This window comes from Odontomachus brunneus, unplaced genomic scaffold (assembly GCF_010583005.1).
Source record: "Odontomachus brunneus isolate Ranch 3 - 2012 unplaced genomic scaffold, Obru_v1 Obru_scaffold_002, whole genome shotgun sequence".
Classification (NCBI taxonomy): Eukaryota; Metazoa; Arthropoda; class Insecta; order Hymenoptera; family Formicidae; genus Odontomachus; species Odontomachus brunneus.
In genome coordinates this window covers 2321796-2328006 of record NW_022639452.1, presented here as the reverse complement: position 1 = coordinate 2328006, position 6211 = coordinate 2321796, and positions in this window count along the sequence as shown.

Here is a 6211-nt window from a genome sequence, read left to right as displayed (position 1 = left end):
CGCGATTGCGGGTCTTTTTTCTTTTACGTGCCGAATGACACGCCAGGCCATTGTGTGAAAGCACAGCGTATCGAGCCTCTATCGAGCGATACGCGTCCGCCAGCAAAAACCGGGCAACTTGTGCCGGGGCCTCAAAAGCCAGGAAGGAGAGACGGCGTTTTTTCCTGGCCGTTGCAAACTCCAGGTTACTAATTAACGCGGCCGAACCATAAATCTGAAATTGATCGGCCCTTTTTGCCGGAAGGTGATTTGGGGAGCCGGGCGATTTTGCCTGGCGGACACATCGAGCAATTCGGGCCGTTCTACGATGTCGAGCGTACACCACCTCCTGCTCCTCCTCCTCCTCGGCCATTATGAATAACGAGCAAATTTATTTCTCGCACTGTCCGTCGCGGAAATTGATTGATACCGCAATTCGATGTTAATCGGCCCGAAGAGTTTCAATTACGTTCATTTCGGTCGACGCTACGATCCCGTTATTAATTTTATCGGTATATATATATAGCAAATTAATAAATATATATGGAATTTATTGAAAATATTGTCAAACAAAAAGTTCGATTCGTTCTTCTACTCAAATGTCGCAGCCTGTGGCGCATTCGACGAAAACAAATTATTCGTCTGTCAAATAAATCAAACTATAATCTTAGTTTAAACTCTGTTCGGACGAACACAAACTCAAATCACGATTTAATCGCCTGTCAAATAATCGCCGTTGTCTACGACCTGCCAACGCAGAACGTTACCGAGTCGAAATTTCGTTTTAGGAACTTATTGAGAATATAGAAATACCGAAGTTGAAATTAGAGACATTCATTGTATGCCATCATTTGACAAATAACTATAGCTACATGAATTTTTTATTATATGAATATACGGTGATCTGTAATTAAATATAATCTCAATTATGGACATACAATTATTATCTTCGTCCTTCCGTTTTTTGTCTCCTTTGAATCCGCAAGAATTGCATAGAAATTTTCAACACTAATAGGAAATAAATAACAGAAAAATTATGAATAAAATTCATCTCCCAACAGACCATATATTTATACAAGAAAATGTTAATTATATTTTCCTCTCTCTGTGCCACACACATGTATGTGTGACATCTATTATAAAATTGAGCCGAGCTTTTTGATACGCCTAAAATGTGTCAAAAATTACGTTCGCTTCCCGTTTCCACAGCGCGCAGCGTGCGCGATCGCATGCCCGCCGGCGATAACTCGCGGCAATAATCGCGCGATAATTTTTATCGCGCTCGCACCTTGCGCGGCCACGACAAAATGATGCCGGGCGCGAAACATAATTTTACTGTCCGTTAAGCATCCCCGGTGAGAAATGATTCGCGTCGGGTCCGCGTCTCGCACGGGCCCCGCGCCGCTTACCAGGTGTGAGAGCTCGCGCGTATGTGTGCATGCGTGCGTGCGTGAACGCGCACGACGGACGGCGGCCAGCCATAATTTATAATTCTCCGGGCCGGTGTGAGTTATGGCGAGTAGGTTGTGTACTTACCAATCTACTCGTCATAATGCACCCGCGCTCACGCCTCTATCCCTCTCTATGCACGCCTACGCGCACGCACGCACGCACACCGACGCGCGATATATCGCGCGTGCGCTCATGCGTAGCATTATATCATGCGAACGTGGGTCACGTGTGTGAACGCTTACGCGACACAGCGATGCAACTTGCGCGCGACGCGTGGCTGCCACCGAAGCCTCCAAATTGCCGTTCTAACCGGGACACGCGCGGAAATGAAAGTGCACGCTGTGGATTTCGCGTCTAGCAACAAGTTAAGCGACGTCGCCGCACGCGTTAACTTCATCTTCAATTACGTTCGCTCAAAACGAAAACCCCTGGGGTACGTTCCGAAACTCTGCTCGACGAGTAGAATAGCATTTAATTGACCAATCAAAATAAAGAGAACTAAGATTTTTTTATCATGATTGATTAATTGAATGTTCTTCCACTCACCGAGTAGGATTTTGGAACGCAATCTTCGACATGTTAATTTTAATGAGCAACTTCCGCGCGTCTTGATCACGACCGCACGTCTAATAGAACTTTGATTTCAGCCATTACACAGAGGATTACCTTGCGCCCTCGCCAGCTTACCGTGCGAGACCTCGGCAGGGACGATCGCTATCTACGGACCCGGCATTCCCGAAACCGACGTGGTGGAATAAAGGAATCTCTCGGCGCGGAGAGGATCGCGCGAAACTGGCCGCGGGATATTTACTACGTGACGATCCAGAAATCGCCATGCGGGAGTATAATGGCACTGTCGACCCGGGAGAATATCGGCGCGGCCTTATCGCGGCGGATCGCGGACTAAATTTTTGCGCTAAACACGTGTTAAAACATTCGAGCGCGCTGCCCGTGTATGTGACTCCAGACGGCGAGGTCGGGAATAAAAAGAAGAGAAATGCAGAGCGGAGCCGACCATAGACGAAGAGCGAGTAGATCAGGGTAAAAGAGGAGAAGAGAGAGAGAGAGAGAGGCACCACAGCAGAGCGAGTCGCTGGAAAAGAAAAGAGACGAAGGGAAAAAATGAAAGAGGCAAACGATACTGGCGAATACTGGCCGGTAATATACCACGCTCACGCTAAAGCTATCCGCACAAGGCGGGTCTCTCTAGGTGAAACAAAGTGAAACAAGGTGAGACGAGTGCGAGACAAGGAGAAGCGCGAGGAAAGAGGGGCAACAAGGAAAACTACATAGCGGCACGGTACCAGATAGAAACATGAAAGCTCGACTACCATCGCGTAAGTACGTGGTTCCTGAGAAAAGAGCCGCGCTATCGGCAGGTCCCGGTCGCGCGATATAAATATCTCGACTGACGGAAAGAAAAACGGAGGAAAGAAAGAGAGAAAGAAAGAGAGAGAGAGAGAGAGAGAGAGAGAGAGAGAGAGAGAGAGAATGAGCAAGGGGTAGAATCAGAGAGAAAGAGCGGTAGGAGCCGGTCTCTCGCAGCTCTTTACCAGCACAGACCGAGTCGCCTCGCAGCCGCCGACCGTTCGTCCCGGTCGCGCGCTTACTCGCGCGCTCGAGCGAGGCTCACAATGCTATCTGAACGGCGGAATCAAATTGTCGAAGGAGGAACGAGCATATTTTGCGTGACCCCGCGGCAAAAGCCGCCCCGACTGAGAGGGAGGCAGGAAGAAAGGGAGAGAGAGAGAACGACGCGCGAGCTGCCGCTGCGGTTCAATTCCTCGCGAATACCTCGATATATTTGTCGTTGTTCCCGCTGCGCGCGCGCGCATGCCGGCATATATCCACACGGACGACTCTTCGCGCTCCTTTCAGCTTCCCTCTTCGCTCTCCCTTCGCGAACTCTGATTCCTCGTCCTGAGGCTCGCGAGGACGATCTCTCGCCGCCGGATCGTACACGGTATAAATCTCGCCCGCTCGCCGGGACCTCTCTTTACCTGGCCGATGTCTCCGACTACGTCGCGGTCGTGTTGCTCGTACTACCGACTTTTTCATTTTTTTTTTTTTCATATTTTTTATTGTGCCCGGAAACTGTAATACACGTATATTATATGTATATATGTATGAAGATAAATATGAAACTTTTGCAGAAAGAAATGAAAGATGGAGCTATCGTTACGAACGTTCACCTGTGTGTTAATATATTGAATACAATTTTTTTTGACTCAAATATCGGCAAATTAATCGTCAAAATTCATCAAGCGTCATATGAGATCACAAATAATCTTATCAGTTGACAACATTAATTAATTGATTGATTTGATTGAATGATTAGACACGAATTAATAATTAATTTCATCAATCGATTGCATATATGACGACTGATTAATTTTCACTGCTGATTTGTCAATTATTTAGTCAAAGAAAATTTTAACAGATTTATGCCCAACACTGACACTGACGTCAGCTTGGGATATCGGGAATTTCTTTCATTCTCTTTCTCTCTTTCTCTCTCTCTCTCTCTCTCTCTCTCTCTCTCTATCTCTCTATCTCTATCTCTATCTTACGTCGCAACTGTTCTGCTATACTCGAACCGGTTAGAGGGTCGATCGCCGACGTGTCGAAATGTGTAATCACAGATCGTCTCGCGGAAACGTTAGCGACGGTAGGGAGGAGGGGGGATGTTTGGCTATTCCGCCGTCGACTTTACTACTCCGGAACGCACTCTCTACTCCGGGTAAAACATAATATATACATTGCGATATGTATCTGGCCGTAAACCCATACTTAACAACGTGTCGGCCAGCTCGTCGTTTCTGCAGCACGACGTTCCTTCTCTTTCCCTCGCTGTTTCTCCCCCTCTCTCTCTCTCCTCTCTTTCTCGTCTCCACTTCTCGCTTCCTCTCCACCGCGATTTCCTTTATTTCGTTATTTTCTTCTCTCTCTCCGTCTCGCGGCTTCTATCGTTGTCATCTCTCCTCTCCTTTCTGCAATCTTCTTCCACCGACTGTCTTAAATACGCGGCGCAGCGTGTAAGAGCATTAAAATACAGGCAGAAACGCTCGTCTCGCGCGCGTTCCGCTATTCGCTTCCTCCCTCCCTCTGCCCCCCCTAGACACGCTCGGAATTTCAATTCCGCGCGATTCGCGGCCGCCAAACAGCCGTCTATTTGCATGATAATTGTTGCGTAGCCCGTGAGATTCGCTACCAGTGTTGCTCCAGATATCTTGCGTATATAATGAAGTACTCGCGCAAGGCCAGGAGAATCGGCCGACATTTTTGCGAGATTGCATCGCACAACTCTACATATGTATCAATCACTCGAACGCGTACGAGACGAACAAGCAAACTCGCTCGTCGAAAATGTAGTGAAGTTTTGCACATTGGCATCGCACAAATCGACACGATGCGTACCTGTGACTCTCAAATGAGGCGACAGACCGTCGTCCAGCACAATGTTTGAATGATGTCACGACGCTTGTCCGTTATCACAAACCCAATAAGAAATAATAACGTCTCATCTGTTACGTCGACTCGATCATAAATCAGTAATCTCGCATAATAAATTGTAACCAAATACGGAACAATCGACATCGCGTGAGCGAGCGAGCAAACGAACGGAGGATAGCGCCAACACCTGCGTCACGTCGTCCAGGACGTGGCCGCGTCGGCAAAGAACGCATTATGCCACGATGCTCGTTAAGTGCATCGCTTATCCTCGGCCCCCGGAAACTTTGCGAAATGCCAATAATTGGCCGAAAAATTCGAGCGTTATCTGCGGGCCGCACCTGTCGTCGAGGAAGCGCCCTGCGCATGCAAATGCGGACTACTGCCTCGCATACCAGAGATTGATATCTGCTATAAATTGCCGCGGTAAAACGAGGGTGTAACCCGTTCTACGGATAACGAGCCTCTATTCGTGCCGCGAAACCTACGTGCGAGTTCGTAAGTAAAATTCGTTGTATCCGCTCTCATCCCCCTCCCACACGTGTAACAATAAAGTATACTCCGCGTGTACTTTACCACTCGCACCGTTGTGCTCGTCGCAACGGGGTCGGACGACAATTTGAATATTGAAAACAATCCGAATATCAAAAACATTACTCTCCGGGACGACATCAACATTCAGACGTTGCCGAGGTGCAACGTCTTATTTTTCCCGTCTCGTCGGGACGTCGATGGATGAAACGTCGACATAGGGTGGACATCAATTTTGATAACGATTTACCGAGTGAGAGAAGAGAGAAAGAGAAAGGGAGAGAGAAAGCGGGACAAAGAGATACGCATGGCGGACGGTCGGGGAAAGCGAGGCAATTTTCGAAAGACGTCTCGAGCTGAGACGTCGGGTAAGCAATTTTCTTATCGGGGCGTCATTTCCGGTCGTTTATCTCATGGCTTGTAGTTAAGAAGGGACATTGATTAAAGGCCCATTTTAACTCCCGGTAAAATACCTCCGCGCAGTGAAGTCTCGCGCGACTACACCCTCCTCCCTCTCCACACCATCCGAGCTCTCGTCTCTCCGGCGCAGGTTTCTCATCTCGCTCCTTTTGATTCAATTTACGAGTAGGATGGCGTCGATAAAGGTACCCGATCTCATACTTAGCCCTCCACCCATCCCCCGGCTGCTTGCCATCTTGCATCGTGGTATCTGTCTCTCCCTTGCCGACCTCTCGAGTACCTGGATTCACCTTCATTTCCTACTGCGACAGCCGGCCGTGTTTCGCCTTCTTCTTCCTTCCTCTCTCTCTCTCTCCATCGACCTCTACCCCCCCCCCCC